Source organism: Lithobates pipiens, unplaced genomic scaffold, assembly GCF_037356315.1.
Source record: "Lithobates pipiens isolate NorthernLeopardFrog02 unplaced genomic scaffold, aLitPip1_a1.2 Scaffold_30, whole genome shotgun sequence".
NCBI lineage: Eukaryota > Metazoa > Chordata > Amphibia > Anura > Ranidae > Lithobates > Lithobates pipiens.
In genome coordinates, this window is record NW_027507791.1 from 73,504,206 (window position 1) to 73,525,746 (window position 21,541).

Genomic DNA, 21,541 nt, shown 5'->3' on the forward strand with positions numbered 1-21,541 from the left:
GTGTCATAACTGATCACATGTGCAGCATTATCGCAGTTGAAGATCAAACAGAGACCAAGATGGCAGCTTCCTTGGATGAAAATGATAGGAGGGTTTAGTTCTGCTTTAAGAGTTGCTGAGATGAATAAGACACATTTAAACATAATACACAAATATTCCCCCTTCAAGTGGGACTTTAACGGCTCAAAAATTATATTTAGCTTAAAGTGGATGTAAACCCCCATTTTTATTTTATTTTTTTAATTAAGGCTTACACCTTTTACAGAATAGGGTTTCATGTCATCTTTTCCCAGTCTTGCCACAAAGAGTTATTCTAGCTCTAAGAAATCCTCTTATATTTTTTCAGTGAGATAAAAACGGACAGGCAGAAAAATAGGAGTCTGTTTCTACCCCTTGCTGTGAGTGTCAGGTGATTTACATATCTCATGCACAAGCCTGAGAAAAACATTCTGTGCACTTCAGATCCCCTCCTCCTTTCTTCTCCAGCTCTCCCAGGATTGGCTGCTCCACACCTCAGCATGATTAGGCATGCTGAAGTCACGACCTTTCTGGGTTTTAACTGGATGTTAGTGATCATAGCAAAAGTTCAGTGTAAGAAATACACAGGAGAAAATGCATGTTGACTTGGGGAGTGTAGAGGTGGGCGAGGAGTCTACTGACATCACAACTCCACCCACTGAGCACCGAATAACAGACCCACTCACAGAATCGGCAGTTTTTCGGTTCTCATACCAGACAGAGGAGAGACATTTGACAGGTAAGCATTAGGGATGAGCTTCGAGTTCGAGTCGAACGCATGTTCAACTCTAACATTGCCTGTTCACCTGTTCACCGAACAGCAAACAATTTGGGGTGTTCGCGACAAATTCGAAAAGCCGCGGAACACCCTGTACAAGTCTATGGGAGAGATCTAAAGTGCTAATTTTAAAGGCTTATATGCAAGTTATTGTCATAAAAAGTGTTTGGGGACCTGGATCCTGCCCCAGGGGACATGTATCAATGCAAAAAAAAGTTTTAAAAACTGAAGTTTTTTCAGGAGCAGCGTTTTTAATAATGATTAAAGTGAAACATTAAAAGTGTAATATTCCTTTAAATTTCGTACCTGGGGGGTGTGTATAGTAAGCCTGTTAAGGGGCGCATGTTTTCCGTGCTTAGAACTGTCCCTGCACAAAGTGTCATTTCTGCAGGAAAAAAAGTCATTTAAAATCACTCGTGGCTATAATGAATTGTCGGCTCCCCGTAATACAGAGAACAGTCATTGAATGTCATTGATAAAAAAAAAAAGCGTGGGGTTCCCCCAAATTCAATTACCAGGCCTTTCATGGTATGGATATTAAAGGTGAACCCCATGTCAAATTTGAAAAAAAAATGACATGGGGCTCCCCCCAAATATCCATACCAGACCCTTCAGGTCTGGTATGGATTTTAAAGAGGAAGTAAACCCTGATGGGTTTACTTCCTCTTTGTCTCCCTGCAAAGGTAAAGCATAATGGGCTACTATGCATCGCATAGTAACGGCGATAGTGTGCCTGCTCGCCACTGTCTACGGCGCATGCTCCGTAGACAGCAGTGCCTGTCTTTTAGTAAATATCTCCTAAGCCGTGTAGGTTTAGGAGATATTTCTTGGACCTACAGGTAAGCCTTAATTTAGGCTTACCTGTAGATCAAAGTGGTTTGTAAGGGTTTACAACTACTTTAAGGGGAACTCCACGCCAAATAAAAAAAAAATGGTGTGGAGTTCCCCCTAAAAATCCATACCAGACTCTTTATCCGAGCACACAACCTGGCAGGCTGCAGGAAAAGAGGGGGGACGAGAGAGTGCCCCTCCCGAACCGTACCAGGCCACATGCCCTCAACATTGGGAGGATTCTTTGGGGTCCCCCCAAAGCACCTTGTCCCCATGTTGATGAGGACAAGGGCCTCATCCCCACAACCCTGGCCGGTGGTTGTGGGGGGTCTGCGGGCGGGGGGCTTAGCAGAATCTGGAAGCCCCCTTTAACAAGGGGACCCCCAGACCCGGCCCCCCCTGTTTGAAATGGTAAGGGGATACAAAAGTACCCTTACCATTTCACAAAGAAAGTGTAAAAAATAGTTTAAAAAGACACACGCACCATTTTAAAAGTCCTTTATTAAAAATAAAAAAAAGATTCCAGCAGTGGTAATCCACTCATGCTATCCAGCGACAGATGATCATCTCTCCGGGGTCCAGTGATGGCTGATCTGATCCAGTGATGGGTGATTTCTCCCTTCAGTGCAGCGCATCCATCCTCTGTCTCCACCGGAGACACTGCGGGAATCCCGGCAGCCTGACACTTCTTATCTGAGGAGGGCGGGGCCACCTGTCACCTGACCCCTCCCCCCTCTGTTGCGAGGGGAAAGCTGGGCTTCCCCCGTGACGTACGGGTGACCCCGCCCCCCTCTGATGAAACGGAAACCTGCATTATGGATGAGAGTGGGTTTACATCCACTTTAAAAATATATAAACTTTTATTTTAATCCACATAAAATGTATTGATTTGTACATGTTGTAATGCATTTAAAAAATCAGTGGGATTGATACAAAAGGGTACACATATACATATTTGTATATATACTTATTTATACATAGTTCTGCACATGCAGAGATCACATGAATGTTTCTGATGCGTTTCAGAGACAAATAGCTCCTTCAAGGTTAACTCTGCAAGCGGTATAGTATGATCTACAGTAACATCAAGGTATATATATACATAAATGGCATAGAAAATATATACAAGATCCAAGAATCCAGGACAGACACAAATACCACTCCTGTTGAAATTCCCAACACATCACCCCTATTTAAACTGCACATTACTGGCTGCTCATTGTGCTCTCCGTCCTGCAAGTATACTGCTTGAAACTTTATTTTATCCTGGCATACCTTGCGATTCAGGTAAGCAGGCTGGGCTGACTTTGTCAAGTCCCGATAAACTTTAAGACCCTCATTAAATACCTTATGTGACCTAACTATGGTACTTTCATACTTGTTTGGATTTGTTCATAATATACTTTCTCGTTCCTTTTTTTTTTTTTTTACTTATTACATATTTTGTTTGTTATAATAGTAATTTGTCTTAATACCTTCTGGGCAAACCAAAAAATAAATAAAATACTCTTATACTGCCCCCAGTCTTTTATCCTCTGTAGTACAGATCCCCCATTTTAATTGTAACCAGGACAGTATAGTCCATCTGGATTCCTTGTATTAGGTCACAACATAGTTAATGGTGGTATGTGCACTAAGAAGAGTTTATTATATAATCCTAATTCACAGCCTTTAGATATAACTTTAACTTTTCGAGGAACTGTCCCTGATTTGGAGGAACTGTCCCTGATTTGGGGGAACTGTCCCTGATTTGGAGCAATGTTCCTCTGTCCCTCATTCCTCCTCATTTGTCCCTCATTTTGGTCTGATCTATATAGATGCATATAAAATGCACTTTTTATCAAAAAGCGTTTTCCAGCACTAAACCTTTCATCTGATTTCTAAATTGCTGCATTTGTAAATTCCAAAAGCCAATATAAAGGAATAATAGTGGTAAAAAAAAAGCACTTGTGGGTTTAACCAATCTTGTTTTTTGTACAATCTCCTTTAAGGGGTGTGGCGAGGGGTGTGTCCTATGCCTGCATTCTTTTGCCGATAGGTGTCCCTCATTCCCATTTCAAAAAGTTGGGAGGTATGACTTTAAGATCTACTAAGAATCATGTCCACGTTTCCCCCTTCCTTTTTTCTGGCACCAGGTTGCCTCAGTGCAATCTCCGATTACGTATGGGGGTTGAGAAATCTCTACCTTTCTGCCCCTTCCTCTTGACGGGGTGAGAATTTTAACAAGAGTGGTGGTATTTGTGCCTTTCCTGTTTTGATTTTATGAGAGATACTATTTTCTTCTCTGGGTACTGCTCTGTGAGTATACAGTAATTTTCATTTCTTGGATCTTGTATATATTTTTTATGCCATTTATGTATGTTCTAATATACTTTGATGTTACTGTAGATACTATACCGCATGTATAGAGTTAACCCTGAAGGAACTATTTGTCTCTGAAAAGTGTCGGATACATTCATGCAATCTCTGTATGTGCAAAACTACAGTATGTAAAAATAAGTATATGTGTTCTGTACCATTTTGTATCAATCCTACTGATGTGGGATTTTTTGAACGCATTGCAACATGTACAAAACAATTCATTTCATGTAAATTAAAATCAAAGTTTATGCATTTTATGCCAAACACCATTTTTTGAGCCATTAAAGTCCAACTTGAAGGGGGAATATTAGTGTATTGTGTTATATATATAGGGATGTTGGCCAGTACAATAGTGAACTTCTGATTTTGATTATATCTTTAGGTTTACAAGTTTTACAAGTCAATATCTTCAGCATGAAGTAAACAAAAACTGAATATATGTTCTCCTCCCCTCCATATAGTGCTCAGCTGATTGTAATGGGTTTTTCATAAAGTGAGACCTCACAATAATACATTTTACAGGGTGTGATATCTGGAAAAAAATTAAATTAAAAGTGCCTAATAATTTTTTTTTTAGCTGCCAATGAACTTTTCATTACAGCAGGTGATGAAGTTTTAGAGGTAAAGCTGATGATATAGAGGTGCACACTTATTTAATAAATTCTCAGACAATCATTCATAGTATAAATTATCCCAGGAATTTTCATAAAATTGGAATGCCTACATGTACATTTGTAAATGTTAATGATAGATTATGTTAATTTTTACATTTGGTGGTTTATTAAGTACCAATCAGAGAGTACCATACTGCGAAGATCTGGTTCCTCCTAGCTCTTATTATGTTTTCTCTACTTTCTGGATTATCCTTCCTATGTACTGTTCTCCTGGTTTCTCTTTGTGAGGGGTATGTCTCTTTTTTCTGTCTTACGCCCCCTCTCTGCTCCACCTAGTCATACTTGTGTTATTTGTAGTCTGCCTCCCCACTTGCCTGTTGCTGCATCATTGTCAGATCAAGCCCTACTTTGAGATACCTTATTACATTTTTAATTTTTCTTGTTTTTTGTGTCTGTGTCATAAACTGGATGTGACCAGAACTGTGTGACTGCGACAGAGTAAACCAAACATAAGTAGGTGAAAGTAAGTGATTTTAAATACGATAAATTCATATAATGTGGATACACCACCAATACCAAATAGAGTGATAAAACCAAATAACAGTGACAACCAACCAGTATATATAACAAAGGGGATACCAAAATCGTGGTCAAGCCAGGCCAGGGTCATAAACAGGAGGTCAGCAAATGAGGGCACAATGAGAAAGGGATCAGGTTGCAGGACAAGGTTCCAGGGATGCAGGAATAGACAGGATCAGGTACAATCAAGGTTCAGGATCAGGATAACAGGCAACAGGATGCAGGTCAGGGCTCAAGGCACTTCAAGCTGGGCATCAGGCATTTCAGGTCATCGAGCTGGGTAGCAGACTCTGGGTCACCGAGCTGGACGAAAGGCTCCAGGTCTTCGAGCTGGGCAGCAGGCACATCAGGCTGGGCAGCCAGCATGGGCACATCAGGCGGGGCAACAGGCACTCAAGCGGGGCAGCCGGCACATCAAACGGGGCAGCAGGTACATCATGCTGGGCAGCGGGTACTTCAAGCTGGGCAGTGGGCACAGGCACTTCAAGCTGGGCAGCAGGCACTTCAAGATGGACAGTGACACATCAGGCTGGACAGCGGACAGTGGCACATCAGGCTGGACAGCGGACAGTGGCACATCAGGCTGGACAGCAGACAGTGGCACATCAGGCTGGGCAGCAGAAAGTGCTACATCAGGCTGGGCAGCAGATAGAGCCACATCAGGCTGGGCAGCAGACAGCACCACATCAGGCTGGGCAGCAGACAGAGCCACATCAGGCTGGGCAGCAGACAGAGGCACATCAGGCTGGGCAGCAGACAGAGGCTCATCAGGCTGGGCAGCAGACAGAGGCTCATCAGGCTGGGCAGCAGACAGAGGCTCATCAGGCTGGGCAGCAGACAGAGGCACATCAGGCTAGGCAGCAGACAGAGGCACATCAGGCTAGGCAGCAGACAGAGGCACATCAGGCTGGGCAGCAGGCATTGCAGGCCAGGAAACAGACACTGGGACTTCAGGCTGGAATGCTGGCTTTTCAGACTGGAATGCTGGCTCTTCAGACTGGAACGTTGGCTCTTCTGGCTGGAACGCTGGCTCTGACACCTCCGGCTGGAACTCTGGCACCTCAGGCTAGAATTCTGGAACCTCAGGCTGGAACAGATTGGTGGGTGTGGAGGCAGGTTGGGTAAATGGCAGGATCATTTTGTTTGGGAAAATCTTTTGTTTTTTCTTTGGTTTAGCCACTGAAGTTCTGTAGGTGGGGGGTGCAGCAGACTAGAAAGGAGGATTGGGATATGGCAGAGAGGAGATAACAGCAGCTGGGGGAAGTTCTTGTGGATTAGTAGGCAGCTGAGAAGAGGCAGGTGGGTTGAATGCAGGATAGGTACAGGGAGCAGAGACCGGATATGAGTATTTGGTTGGAAGCAACGTATACTGGGCTGCTACTGGGTTTGGCATAGGTGACAGGGAAACAGACTTTTGGGCAGGCAAGTGTCTGATGGCAGAGGTGGTTTGTTGTGGGTTGGCTGAGTTTGGTTGTAACATAACAGACCATGCTGAGAGTATTGTTTGGACAAAGAACAGATCACATGCTGCCTGTCTAACAAGGGTCTGTACTGAGTGAATACATTCCATAAGCTTCTGCTGAAGAAAAACGGACTATTGCTCAAAAAAACATGCGGAATCATCCTCTAACAGCCACACCAGAGACTCCACCTGATCAGCACTGAAAGGGGGAGAAAAATGATAACCGGTCTTTGGAACACAGGACAGGGCTAGCTCAGCACATATTTGGATCAAAGGCTGCACATCCCTAAACAACATACAGCCCTGGTCAACCAGGGAGTGGGCCAAACGGATGATCTCAGGCAGCTGGTCCACTCTTTCAGTGTCTGGCGGAGATACTCGCCACTCTCTGACGCCAGCAGAGCATAATAAGAAATCATATTAGGATTCATTCCAGCAAAGCCAACAGAACCGAGATGGCTAATCTGTGCAGCCACTTCTGGTCAGGGATGGCCTTGGTTTCTGTCATAACCCGGATGTGATCAGAACTGTGTAACTGCAACAGAGTAAACAAAACATAAGTAGGTGAAAGTAAGTGATTTTATTAAGATAAATTCATATAATGTGCATACACCACCAATACCAAACAGAGTAAGAAAACCAAATAACCGTGACAACCAACCAGTATATATAACAAAGGGGATTCCAGAATCGTAGTCAAGCCAGGCCAGGGTCATAAACAGGAGGTCAGCAGATGGGGGGACAAGGAGAAAGGGATCAGGTTGCAGGAATGCAGGAATAGACAGGATCAGGTACAACAGGTTCAGGGTGCAGGAATCAAGGTTCAGGATCAGGATAACAGGATGCAGGTCAGGGCTCCAGCACAAAACCAAGGCAAACATGTGAGTGCTTGCCGGGTATTTATAGATCTGTGATTGGCCTCAAGTGACACCTGATTGCAGGAGGTGCTGTCTTCTCCACAATGCCCGGATCCATCCGCTGGTAGACGCCAGTACTGCAGCCCAAAGACGACATAAAATTAGCAGGGAAAAGCTCTCCTGACAGTTCCAAACTGCCAGGAGACACCTGCTGGTGGACCTCAGTACTACACACCAAAAGACAGATATTACCAGGGGATGGAACCCAGTCTGTCTGTCTATGTTTGCCTTGAGCTTTGTCCCTGTTGTATGTTGGTCATTCTGATATGTTTCAATTCACTTCTATTCTATCTATATGTCCTCTGTAGCTTTTATACCAGTTTTTCTTAGTAACCCAACATGTCTGTGCACAGGCTGTTTTATAAAGGTGCAATGAGCTCCTTTTACCTTTTTTTTTTTTTTTTACCTATCATTTTATTATTATTATTACTATTGTAGCTGTAAACTGATGGTTGAGGCAGAGGTTACTCTGACATGATGTTTTTAAATGCGTTTGTGTGTACATTATGTTCATGCGCTAGGTGCACATAGTAACTGTGATAGTGCTGTCATTAGGCAATGCAGATCACAGGGAAAATGCACAGAGCCAGTCAGAGTGTCTCTGTGCCTTGTGATCCTTGTTAGCCAATCAGAGCAATCGCAAGTGTAAACATTGCCTATTTTTGCAAACATTCAGCCCCCCCCTCTTCATCCACTGACCAAAAATGACTGTGGGATAGTTTTATTTTAAAGATAAGGATGTTAACATGTCACTGACAATCAATGATTGGTGGAGGGAATTGGTTTTACAATGGCACTGACCATCAATGACTGGGAACAAGGGCAGTGTTATTGAACTGGGTACACAGTTTTGTTGAGTTTTAGGTTCATTAAAATGTTATTGTTTGTTTTATCATGTATATAGACGAAAAACAAAGAAAATAAATAAAATAACAAAAACAGGACCAGGTGCCTGACAATAGGCCTACTGGTCTAATACAGAGCATTACATAAAATTATCACTATAGTGCAATTTGTTGGGTACAACTTGGTGACTTGAGGTTGCTTCCAGAGGTATATTCACCAACTTAGTGTTCATTTTATGGTTAAACACAGGCTCCATCGGCCCGGACGACCCAATGGGATCCTGCTGCATCCAGCAGCCGAGGGAGAATATTGTAATTTGGCTAAGCAGAGGGGATTTTCAGAACCACGGAGACAATGTATTTTCAACTCTCATGAGTGGTTGAAAAAACCGTGCTGGGAAATCAGAATACATACAGTTTCATGTCTTGGCTATCAGGAGCCCAGGAAGGATAGTTAGAAGGGAAAGAAGAAGTAGTAAAGAGGGTGGAAAGCTGCCGGGGAAGAGAGAGGTAGGGAGGGGGGTAAGGGAGGTGTGCAGACAGCGAGTCTCCTCCCAACGGTTCCATTGCTCCCTGGGTATGAAAGCATGATCCAGGGAGTGTAGAGTGTCTCAGGGAACGTTTCCTGTTGAAAGTCTAGCTTTCAGTTTGTCTGAAGTAGAGTAATGCCTCCAAATACTCCAGAGGAAGGAGAATTTTGCATGTTTGTCTAATACTTTAGCCTGCATCTCCTCCATTATCATGATATTGTTCATCTCTCGTACCCATTCTACAAGAGAAGGGGGATGGTGGTTTTCCAGTGTCTAGGTATTAGTTGCTTCCCTGCACTGAGGAAGTGGTTAATTTTTTGTGATTTGACAGTACCAGGTAATGTGGAAAAGAGGGCAATAATGGGTGAAGGCGCAAGCAGTTTGCTGTATATTTCTGAGTAGATCTGGAAGATTTGCGTCCAAAATGGGAGGATTACGTCACAGTCCCACCAGATGTGCCTGTACATACCTTTAGTGGAGTTGTCGCAGATGTCGGGGGGTTGAAGGATACATGATCTTGATGTTGGTTGGCACTTGATACCACCTTGATACCACCTTGATACTAGTTTGTAGTTTTTTTCTTGGGTGTAGCTCAAGATGGATGATTTATGAGTAAAGAGATATGCTTTACCCCACTCCGCCTCTGTTATTTTCATTTTTTCACTCACTTCACTTTTCATTTTCATTTTTATTATGTCATTTTTACTATTTTTCCAATTTTTACCTAAAAACAAAAAATTCTCTCCATCCCATGCCGAACTTACATACTCTCCCTCCCCCCACACTCCGCTTCCTTATTGTTTTATTTTGTTTCACAAGATGACTAATGTTTTTGTTCCCAATAATGATCATCAACCTGGCCTGTATTTGGACTTCAACGCTGGTTGGCCAAAAGTTACCTCCCCGTGACACCGCCCCTACCCCTCCCCTCTTCCACTTCACTCCATATATAAACACGGCCAGCAATGGCTGCATCCAATGCCTGATGAAGGAGCATGCATGCTCCGAACACGAGTGCTGTAGCTACGCCCCCGATCTCAAGCGGCTGACGTTCTCCACCTGCTGATGTGCTCATTGTAGGACACAAACACCCCGGAGCAACGGACGCCACTGGAAGCGACCGGGGTCTGATCCCCTACTACAGCCCAGCAAGACACACCAGATGATAGCTGAGGACGGCCATGGAGATCTATTATGCCTGTTTTTATCTACTCAAATGTGAGTGCACATCTTTTAAATTATAAATAAAGCCATGTTTTAATATTCATACTACTCTCAGAGCGGCGCTCCTCTACCTCTCTTTTCTCCTATGTCTCTCCCAAGTTCCTCCGACCAGGCTGTGGTGTACTTAGGTAAGGTGTCTTGTGTGTGGTCTAAGATCATCTTGTAGATAAGTGATAGGCTGTGGTGCGAGGCTGCTGAAAGTATGCAGAGCTGTTCAAAGCTAGTCAGGGGCCTATGAACCTGTTTGGAGTCATAGAGTTTTTTACAATAGGATGTCAAGTGCAAACGTGTAAGCGTTTTGTTGAGTTTTAACACATGCATTACTTTGTGCATTGATGTGCCTGGGTTAGGGCAACTTATTTGTTTGGGGGAATTATCGTAACATGGCCATTTTTTGCCTAAATACTTCTGTTAATACAATGCCAAGCTACAGTTTTTTTTTCAAGGAAGCAACTCTTATGATTATGTATTCGAAATAAAATATAGGCCAGTATTATATATATATTATATATATATATTACATTCACAAGGTTTTCCCTAGAAAACTGGTGCTATCAGCATTCCTACCTAAATATAATGGATTTAATATACCGCAATCACATTGATCTATTTTCTTGTGATGATCTATTAGGCATTCCTGTGGCATACTAAGCATTTGCATTGTGTAAAAGAGATTATTTTCTGCTTAATCTGCTGAGGATAATTGTGCAAAAGCATAGTCTGAAGCATGTCAAAATATTTGCCATATAGACATGAATGGATTATATGCTGCACAGTTTGACTCTAATTGATGAAGCTGAGCCTAGATAGCAAAAGGTAAAAGCTAACTAACTAACCTATTATAATGGGAGATATACAAATATACATGTGGCTTACTGTGTATGTTCTTTTCTGTCGGTACCTTCAGGTAAGTGAGAAAATTATGATAACCTACTAAAAAACAACCTCATTGTACCAGAGACCACCTTCTGCAGAGTGAATGCACTAAGGTGCGAGGGGGGGGGGGTCCTGATATAAGGGGGAACCTTTCTATCAGTGCCCCCTTACATTATTGTATTCACTCCCTCTTACATAGGTGACCCCCGACCCCCTCAGACTGTCCTGGCAAAGCTGTCACTGACCTCCTCTCAGGTGCACCATGCAGGGCTCAGTCAGTAGGTTCCACCTTGGTGGCTCTGGTTTTATTCTATAGTCTCCTTTCCCCAGTCCACACATAAAGTAGAGAAAACGAAAAAATATAATTCAACATTCAAGTGAAATTAATAAATAAAACGAAATACATTAAATACCAATAAATGAAAATTGATATTAATGATTTTAAATTAATAGATATAAAAACATATGTATGAAAAAAAAAAAAAATATATATATATATATATATATATATATATAATAAATAATAAAGTGGACAGAGTCCCAAGTGATAAAGGAATCTCAATTGAAATCCAAATAACACGGCAAGCAAATCGTGCAATCAAAAGGCTTATGCAGTCATGTTGGGATCTTGAGCGAACGGGCGCCCGCTTGCCAGCCGTCATACATGCTGTTTTTATCCCATGTCTTCTCCCTGGCTTATCATCGGGTATGTATTCCTGACCTGCTGTTTTGCTACGTGTGATCTACTACTGGGACCCTGACGGGTAGTGTTTGTGAGCTGTTGATGCTTGCCATCTGGTAAGCGTGTACTCTTTGTGGTGTTTGCACGGAACTTTTATCACTTTATTATTTATTATTTTTTATATATATATATATATATATATATATATATATATATATATATATATATATATATATATATATATATATATATATATATATATTTCATACATATATTTTTATATTTATTAATTTAAAATCTTTAATATCAATTTTCATTTATTGGTATTTAATGTATTTAATTTTAATTATTCATTTCACTTGAATGTTGAATTATAGCTTTTTTTTCACTTAGAGATGTATGTAACGACTAAGGTTATTTTTACAATGAGAATAACTAGCACCAGCACAGCTATTTTTCTTTTTCTCTACTTTATTTTGTGTGTATCATGCTTAGTAGCTGCTGCTATATATGTTTATTCATTTTTCACTAGGGAATTAGGAGCGCAGTATTTTTACCCTTTTCTATCACAGTCCACACATGTCTGACTTTTCCCGTGACCCTCATCCTGGCAGCACTCCCACTCTTGACTCCTCTCCAGACTCCCCCTCAGAAACTGCACACATGATAAAAGACAAGAGATGGGCAGAGATTGTGGACATGGTACAGGAGATGGTTAGCGGCTACAGACATGTTACAGGAGGCGGTTAGTGGCTGCAGACATGGCACAGGAGGTGGTCAACGGCTGCAGACATGGTACAAGAGGTGGTACAACAGATGGTTAAAGGATGCATATTTTTATGTCTGCCACCAGAAGCGGTGTGCCACTTGCCACCCAGAGCCTACCACAAAATGCAGTGTGTCACATTCCACCCATAGCCTGCCACCAGATGCAGTGTGCCACTTGCCACCCAGAGCCTGCCACCAGATGCAGTGTGCCACTTGCCACCCATAGCCTGCTGCCAAATACAGTGTGTCACTTGCCACCCAGAGCCTGCCACCAAATGCAGTGTGTCACTTGCCACCCATAGCCCGCCACAAGGTGCAGTGCCACTTGCCACCCAGAGCACAAGGTGCAGTGCCACTTGCCACCCAGAGCCTGCTGCCAAATGCAGTGTCACTTGCCACCCATAGCCCACCACCAGATGCAGTGCCACTTACCACCCAGAGCCTACCACCAAATGCAGTGTGGCACTTGCCACCCGCAGAGCTTCATGCTGGGACCTGTAGTCCCAGCATGAACCCGATATCATTAACGATATGTCTTTCTCCCATCCCTGTTCCAAGGGTGTCATTGCATCTGTCATTGTCTCATCTATCAGTGTCCTCTCCTCTGCTGCCAGCTTACACATCTGCCATCCTCTGCACAATGCACTGCAGTAGTCCATCTGCATACTGCCGGTCCACCGGAGAAGATTGAGAAGGACGTGGGCAGAGCAGTGCACTAGGCCTGGAGGAGGAGCAAGCTTATCCTCGATATGGTCTACTATGTCCCCGAGATCCTGGACATCCTAGTGCAACTGGTGGAGGCAAGATGATTTCATGCTGAATTGTAAAGATGATCTTATGGCAGTAAGCATACTTTAAGGGTATTTTCACACTGGGGCGGTGAGGGCATCAGCAGTAAAGCGTCGCTCATACATTACCGCCCCGGTGTGCTAACGGGGCGTTTTAACCCCCAAGAAGGTGTTAAAAAGGGGTTAAAAATGCCCTTGTTGCATCGCTTCTGAATCGCTTTTCAGACGCTTCGGAAGCACTGCCTATGCATTCCAGTGGGCAGGGGCAGTTTGGGAGTGCTGTATACATCGCTCTCAACCAGCCCCAAAGATTCTGCTTTGAGGACTTTTTTTCCCGTGTGAAAGCACTCAGGCTTTCACACAGGGGTGGCTTCAAAGGCAGTTTTCAGGCACTTTACAGGCACTATTTATAGCACTAAAATGCTTGAAAACGACCTCAATGTGAAAGGGGTCTTAAGCATGTTTCCAAAGATTGGGAGGTCTGAGGTGGAGAATGCAGCACAGGATTCCTCAGCAGGCTGGGATTCAGGAGCTGTAAGCTGTTGTGAGCCTGTCTCCATATCTAGTGAATATAGTGCTTCATCCTGGGAGTCCCTGTGTGATCTGGATTTAGCAGGGATCCTGGTGGAAGGCATAAAGGCTCCTGATAGCGGTGGGCTGCTGTGTGGACAAACTTGGAATTCTCTCTGTATGGGCTTCATGCTCACAATGTGCTTCGGAAGCTTGCCTGCTCCTCCTTTGGGGCCGTCGCCATTTTGACGAAGACCAGTAGGGGGCCTGGAGAAAAATTCGGCCTGCTTACCCAGCTGGGGCTGGTCCCGACGCCTTTGTGGCTAAGTGTGGAGGCGCCCGCAGCTTGGGAGACCAAAACCTCCATGTTGTTGTGTGTAGGGGCTCTGTGGGAAGCAGAGATGGCCATATCCCAGCGAGGTCCCCATGCCCCCGAGGAGGAATGCAGGCGCCTAGCAACCAGTTAGAGCAGTGAGCCAATGGGTGGTGGATTCACATACAACCATTCTCGGCTGGCCCAGGAGTCCACCAGGACAAGAGACCGCGGTGATATTTAGGTAGCGGCTTATTTAGGTGGCATCGGGTTGTGGCTGCTAATAGGGAAAACATTCCTGTTGCGGAAAAAGTGCAGGATCGTCGTTCCCATGCGTTCCCGCAGGACTCGAGCCCTGCATGCCCCTAGAACATTTTACACGCCACTCTAATGCAAGAAGGTGCTAATTTTGTCTAGGAAGAACATCAAAAGCAACTAAACTTCCTAGATTCTTTGAACATGTATGCTTTCTCCCAGCTTCCTGACTGGTCCCCTGAAGGTGTTTCTCTTCCCTGCTCTGTTGGTTGCAGACACTCTGACTTCATCACATACAGTGTAGGATCAGCAGTCCTGCATTGTAAGTAAGAATGCTGCTGGGCCACCCACAACCCAGAGTGTTGGACAGAGAAGAAGTGCGTCAAGGGATAAGCTAAGTATAGTTGCTTTTTCTGTTCCCTGCAGATGAAACAAACATTTAACCCTTGCAGTGCTGGAGGAACTCCATTGCAAGGCCCCTAACACATGGGCGTCTGATCAGGTCCACCTGTACGTTTTTCAGGCAGACCTGATTGGACACTCCATTCACCTCTATGGGGCAGCGGATATCAGCAGTGACATGTCCACTGACACCTGCTGCTATCTGCTCTGATCCTGTCTGCCAAATCCAGATGGATGGTGGCCCCCTTTTCCATCAGTCTCGCAGATGGTATCAGATGAAAACGAACAAGTGGTCCATTTTCATCCGATCTCCCCATAGAGGAGCAATAATTATATCAGTGAAGGTGTCCCTGTAAGGTGCCACATCCAAATTGACTAGACAGAAGGAGGCATTCCCTAAGTGGACTTTTAAGGCACTAACATAAGTTGTAGAAAAAACATATTTTTTCTACAAATTATGTTAGTGCCTTAAAAGTCCACTTAGGGGATCCCTTCTTCTGTCATAGAGGAGAGCAGGACTCTGACAGGTCCATCTCTGTATAGTTAGAGGAGACGGACCTGTCATCTGCCTGCTTAGCAGGGATTAGGGAATTGATCCCTCGCTGAGCAATGTCGCTTATCAGTGGCCATCAGTGCCACCTATCAGTGCTCATCAATCCTGCCTATCAGTGCCACCTCTTAGTGCTCAATGCCTATCAGTGCCCACCAGTGCCGCCTATCAGTGCTAATTAATGCCCATCAATGCCACCTATCAGTGCCACCTATCAGTGCTCATCAAGCCCATCAGTGCCGTGCTGCCTATCTGTGCCACAGACCATTGCTCATCAATGCCACCTATCAGTGCTGCATATCAGTGCAGCCTTTTCAGTGCCCCCTATCAGTGACCATCATGCTGCCTGTCCATGGTACAGATCATTGCTCATCAATCATTGCCTGACTGCATTGTGCGAAGTGTAAAGTTTGGTGGAGGGGGGATTATGGTGTGGGCTTGTTTTTTCAGGGGTTGGGCTTGGCCCCTTAGTTCCAGTAAAGGTAACTCTTAAGTCGTCAGTATTCCAAGACATTTTGGACAATTTCATGCTCCCAAATTTGTGGGAACAGTTTTGGGATGGCCCCTTCCTGTTCCAACATGACTGAAGCAAGGTCCATAAAGACATGGATGAATGAGTATGGGGTAGGGGGAACTTGACTGGCTTGCATAATGTCCTGACCTCAACCCAACAGAACACCTTTGGAATGAATTCGAGTGGAGACTGTGAGCCAGGCCTTCACATCCAACATCAGTGCATGACCTCACAAATGTGCTTCTGGAAGAATGGTCAAACATTTTTATAGACACACTCCTAAACTGTGGACAGCCTTCAATAGAAGCTGTTTTAGCTGCAAAATATAGGCCTACTCAATATTGAACAGACTAAGACTGGGATGCCATTAAAGCTCATGTGCTGTTGAAGGCAGACGTCCCAATATAGCATATGTGTATTTAACCAAGGTATAAGCATGAAGTTCATATGTCACTTGCTGGTGTTCTCTTTGAAAAAAGGACACTTGCAGCAGAGTTCCTCCAGCACTGCAACAGTTACACGTTTGTTATTCTTGTTTCTATAAAAGCCAACAAAACTGCAATTTTTATGTAGCAAATTGTAAATATATTTATGTTGTAATGTTACTGTAACAATGCAGGCCACAACTTTTAGCTTTGCACTTGGTCCCTCAAAGCTTGCCTGGAGTTTTAATGCTTGTATACTACAAATTCTGAACACAGCTTCCAGAAAATAATATTCTTTTAATCTACATAAAAGTATGAGATTTAATTTACAAAAAAAAAATATTTTAAGAATTTCTGAAGCCTGTAAGAAAATACATGAATAAAATGCCTTATGTAATGTCATCATTGTAAAGCATTGCCTCTCGTAGGTGTCCGTTTATGAAACTGTGAACAATGGTAATCCCAAGGATCACCACTGATCACAGTCCATAAACAGTTTATGAAACAGAGATGATCGGGAGAGAACATGTTCTCCGCCGATGATCTCCGCATACTGAGAATCTGTAATTGACTGACACAGAAATGGACAGTTAATGAAGCTGTGACCTCAGCACTTCACTGGCGACCTGAGTCAGAATTCCCCCGCCCGATTCACCAGCTCAGAGGTGGAGAATCGGTAGTGAAGTGACAATCCCGGGGGAAGGAGGTAGATTTTTGACTTCCTCCTTCCACGTTCAGACCCCCAAGACAGTAACCATGTCCCCCTGCCATGTCTATGTGTGTGTATATATATATATATATATATATATATATATATATATATATATATATATATATATATATATATATATATATATATTTCCTGGACCTCCCCATGTCAGCCTACTATGGGTCAGCTCCACCCCCTCTGACCCCTCCAGGACCACCTTTTTCCTAGCCCATAAAGGGCGGCTGTCAGCCCACACCAGTGTTCTTTTTTCGTCATTGCTCCGGACGCCTTTTAAAGTTTATATTTATTTATTTATTTTATTTTTATTCTTTTTTCTCCATCCACCATCCATTCAGTTTGGGTTCAGCCTCTCACGGATCAGAAGACCCCCCCCCCCATATAGGCTGTAAATCTCCTGAGGAAGTGGGTTCCCTTGGTGCTGGGATAATAAGGTGCAGTATAAATGACTGTGTATTACTGGCAAAGGTCACTGGCAGTATAAATGACTGTATATACCTTCGTTAGGCAGGTGCTGGCACTCTCTCCTTCCATGTTTTTGTGTGTTCTGGCAGTGGTTTGGCTCGCTGGGACTTGTAGTTCACCACTTCTACAATGTATTCCTTTCAGGAAGCTCAGAGTTGAGCAGGTGAGGACAGAGGTAGCTTCCTCTTGGATTACCTAGCAAACACCAGAATGCTCGCTGCTGATTTGCAGCAGGCTCTGTCCTCTAATCTCAGCCTCCAGCTGGTCAATCTGCTACTCTGCTCTAGTAAGTCTGATTTCCAGGACTCTCATTACTTACTGCTGTGTTACTTGTCTGTCAGGGTGTTTTTATTATCCTGTGCCTTTATAGGTCTGGGGAGTTTTGCTTGCCTGCCTAGCTGCCATAGCACTAAAGATTCGGATGGAGAAGTTTTTTTAATTTTTTTTATTTATCTTTATTTATTTATTTAAAAGAGCGCACATCCTCTGTTTTACAGAGGGAAGGGCCCAGTGTGAGCTAAGCACCCGCAAAGAGAATCCTAATCAGCATTCCAGCCTCAAATAAGTAAAAAGGGACTAGACATGACAAATCAGAGTCGCATGCAACTGGATAGATGCCTGTTGTCACAGCATTCCAGATCTCCCTCACCCTTAGCTCACTTTAGTCGCTCGGACCCAAGCCAAGAGAGGTCCATAGAAAGCCTCTAGAAAGTGCAAATCCGGGTGCAGACAGAGAATAGGATCCTCTTCTTCAGATAGGTTTTCATCGCCAGGCCAGGCAGAAGAAGGATCCTGTTGGGCTTAATCAGCTGAGGTCATCAGAGGAAAGCGTGTATGTGCATCTTGCTTCAATGAGGCAGCTCAGGACAATGCTGCGAAAGGATGCCAGGTTAAATCCTACATTAAGCACGCAGTCAAGGAAGGGTTAAACAGTGTTTCAAGGAATCCTGTTCATCCTGCTGTATCTTCAGCATCTGCAGAGTCAGATCATGTGTTTTCAGTGCGTTTTAACTCTGACGTCAATAGCGATTCAGATCCATCTGAGGCGAGATGGTCTCGGAATCGCATACATTTGATTTTTGCACTGGTTCCCCCCTTGGTGGAGGTTGTTAAGGATGAAGTGGCAGGAAGAATTGTCCCCTCCAAAGAAACAGCAGAGATTCTACCCGTATTTAAAGAAATCTTTACCTTCCTTCCCATTCATTTCTGAAATTAAAGAAGTATTAGACAATGAGTGGGCGGGGCGAAGCTCAATGTGCATAATAGAGTATCGAAGCTGTAACCCTTGGGACACTACGCCTAAGGTGGATGCTTCATTACCTAGATTTGTCTGCCACATTCCGCTTCCACTGGAGAATTTGGTCTCCTTTAGGTATCCTATGGATCACTGAATAAACGCAGACCTAAATACCCTGTTTCCCCAAAAATAAGACCTAGCATGATTGTCGGTGATGGCTGCAATATAAGCCTTACCCCCCAAATAAGCCCTACCCTGTTTCCCCTGAAAATAAGCCCTACCCTGAAAATAAGACCTACACGGACTTTAACAAGGGCTTATTTGTGGGGTAGGGCTTATATTGCAGCCATCACCGACAATCACGCTAGGTCTTATTTTTGGGGAAACAGGGTAGGTTGTATAGTTTGGCCGAAGCAGCCTGCAGGCCGGCGGTAATGCTCACTTTTGTGGCAGCAGCACTTGGGTTGGATTTGCACTGTTTTTTGGTGCTTTTTGCAGTTTTGCGCTACCGTTCATTTTCCATGGTCTCCTGTGGGACATGTTCTGTGGTGTGGATCTGTGGAATGCAGGGAGCACTGGGAGTGCATGAGTGTGAATCCAGCCTTGGACTGTGGGTAGCGAAGCTGGTGAATGGATGTTCAGATGAAAGTCTGGGAAGTGGCAGTTCTTCTCTTTTGCAGTTTTCAGGACTGCTGTAGAGTTTGTGGCTGAAGTGGCTGTTGACCAGGTCAGGGAGCCGGTTCAAAAAATGACAGCAAAGATAATGGCTCATTCCATCACAGCCCGCAGGGCCTTATGGTTGAAGCATTGGTTGGCCGATAAGGCTTCTAAGCACAGTCTATGTTCGGTTCCATTCAACGGGAAGCTACTCTTTGGGAAGACTTAGAATCAGCAATTCAGTGGGTTTCTGGCGGCAAATCTAGCCTAATCCTGCAGCAGAGAAAAAGACAACAGCAGCTCTTTCGGTTTAAGGCCCCATTCACACCTGAACGTAGCATTTTCAGGCAAAAAATCGCGCAATTTTGCAGCGTTTTATCGTGATTTTACAGTGATTTTTGCCGCGATTTTGTGCAGGGCAAAAGGTCACCAATGTAAAAAGAAGGAAAACGCCCAAATCTGCCTGATTTGAGTGACGAAAAAGGGTCCAGAACTTGTTTGATCTTCAGGCGTTCGGCTTCAGGCGACATGGAGTGGAGATGTGAACCATCTCCATTAAGAATAATAGATTTTTTTCCCCTCCAGCATTTTGTAGCTTCAGGCTTCAAGCTGCAAAACGCTCAGGTGTGAATGGGGCCTAACAAAAGATTCAAAAAAGGATTCAGCGAGGCCTGTACTTACAGACAGTTTTTCATGGAAGGGAGCCGGTTCAACCTTCCAGAAACCTTCCAAGCCCAGGGCCAACTAAGCTTCTAAGGCTTCAAATAAGTCTTTCTGAAGGTGTCTCCACTTAACCCTCTCAAGTAGGAGAAAGATTAGCCTAATTCGGGGGGGTTTGGGTGGACAAATTACAGGATGCCTGGATTGTAGCCGTCATTTGATCACGTTATCGTGTTGAGTTCAGAACAAGGCCCCCTCACACCTTGTTCATAGAAACTGGGCTTCCTACAGATGTTTGAGAGAATGTATAGGGGAGCTGTTGGCAGCAAGGGCTATCAAGGGCACGAATTGGGACAAAGAGTATGTTTCCCTCTGTTTTTGGTCCCAGAGGCTTCAGGGGGTTTCGGACCAGTTTTTGACCTCAAAGTCCTGAATTCTTTCATGAAGGTTCCACCATTCAAAATGGAGTCATTGGAAACGATCATTTCAGTTGTGGACTCAGGAGACTGGATGGTTTCCTTCGATTTGGCAGATGCGTATCTTCTTGTTTCCATAGACGCATCTCACCATCACTTTCTCGGGTTTTCTGTGGAAGGCTCTCATTTTCAATTTTAATGTCTCCCATTCGGTCTCTGCACGGCTCTGAGAATGTTCTCAAAGCTACTGTCTGCTGTTGTTGCGACTTTCAGGGTCAAGGGAGTGCAAATATTCCATTATCTAGATGACATGCTACTTCTGGGTCCGTCAAATGAGCTCCTTATACTTCATCTGAATTTCACCTGCAAAACACTACCCCGTTTCGGTTGGTTGTTCTACTTTCGGAAGAGCCAGATGCATCCGACCCAAATGTTGGAGTATTTAGGAGTACAATTCAACATGGATCAGGGTGGTGTTTCTCTTCCTCAGAGGAAGGTCCAGAAGATCCAGTCTTCAACAAAAGCAGTGATAGCCAGGTCTTCTATGATGGTGAAGGAATACATGTAGTATCTGGGGGTTATATCAGCCACAGTTCTAGTAGTCCCATGGGTCGGTTGGTGCAGAAGGGGGTTTCAATGCAACTTTCTTCTTCAGTGGGATCGTCACTCCTTGTTCCAGAAAATCTATCTGCCAATTCCGATAATCTGGTCCCTGGTTTTGGTCAGTAGCTCGCAATCTTTCCCACGGAGTTCCGTTGAAGGCCTCAGAACCAATAGTGGTGATGACCAATGCCAGTCTGGCAGGCTGCGGAGCACACTGCCTGGGACAGCAGGTTCAAGGCCAATGGAAGTTTTGTGAATTTCCTGGGATTGAATGCTGTCAGACGCGCTCTCTTAGCGTTCCAACCTATGTTGTGAGGTCGAGCTGTCAAGATTCTTTGGATAACATCTACGGTGGCTTATGTGTCTCAGGTGGCATGTCAATCTTCCTATGCGCAGAGAAGAATCTCGATTCTCTTAGAGCTTCTTATTTCCCAGGGCCTGGGAATGTTTTAGCAGATCACTTGAGTCGAGGCTTTGAGGATCTCAACGAATGGGGCCTGAATTGATAGATCTTATGACATCGGAGGAGAATTG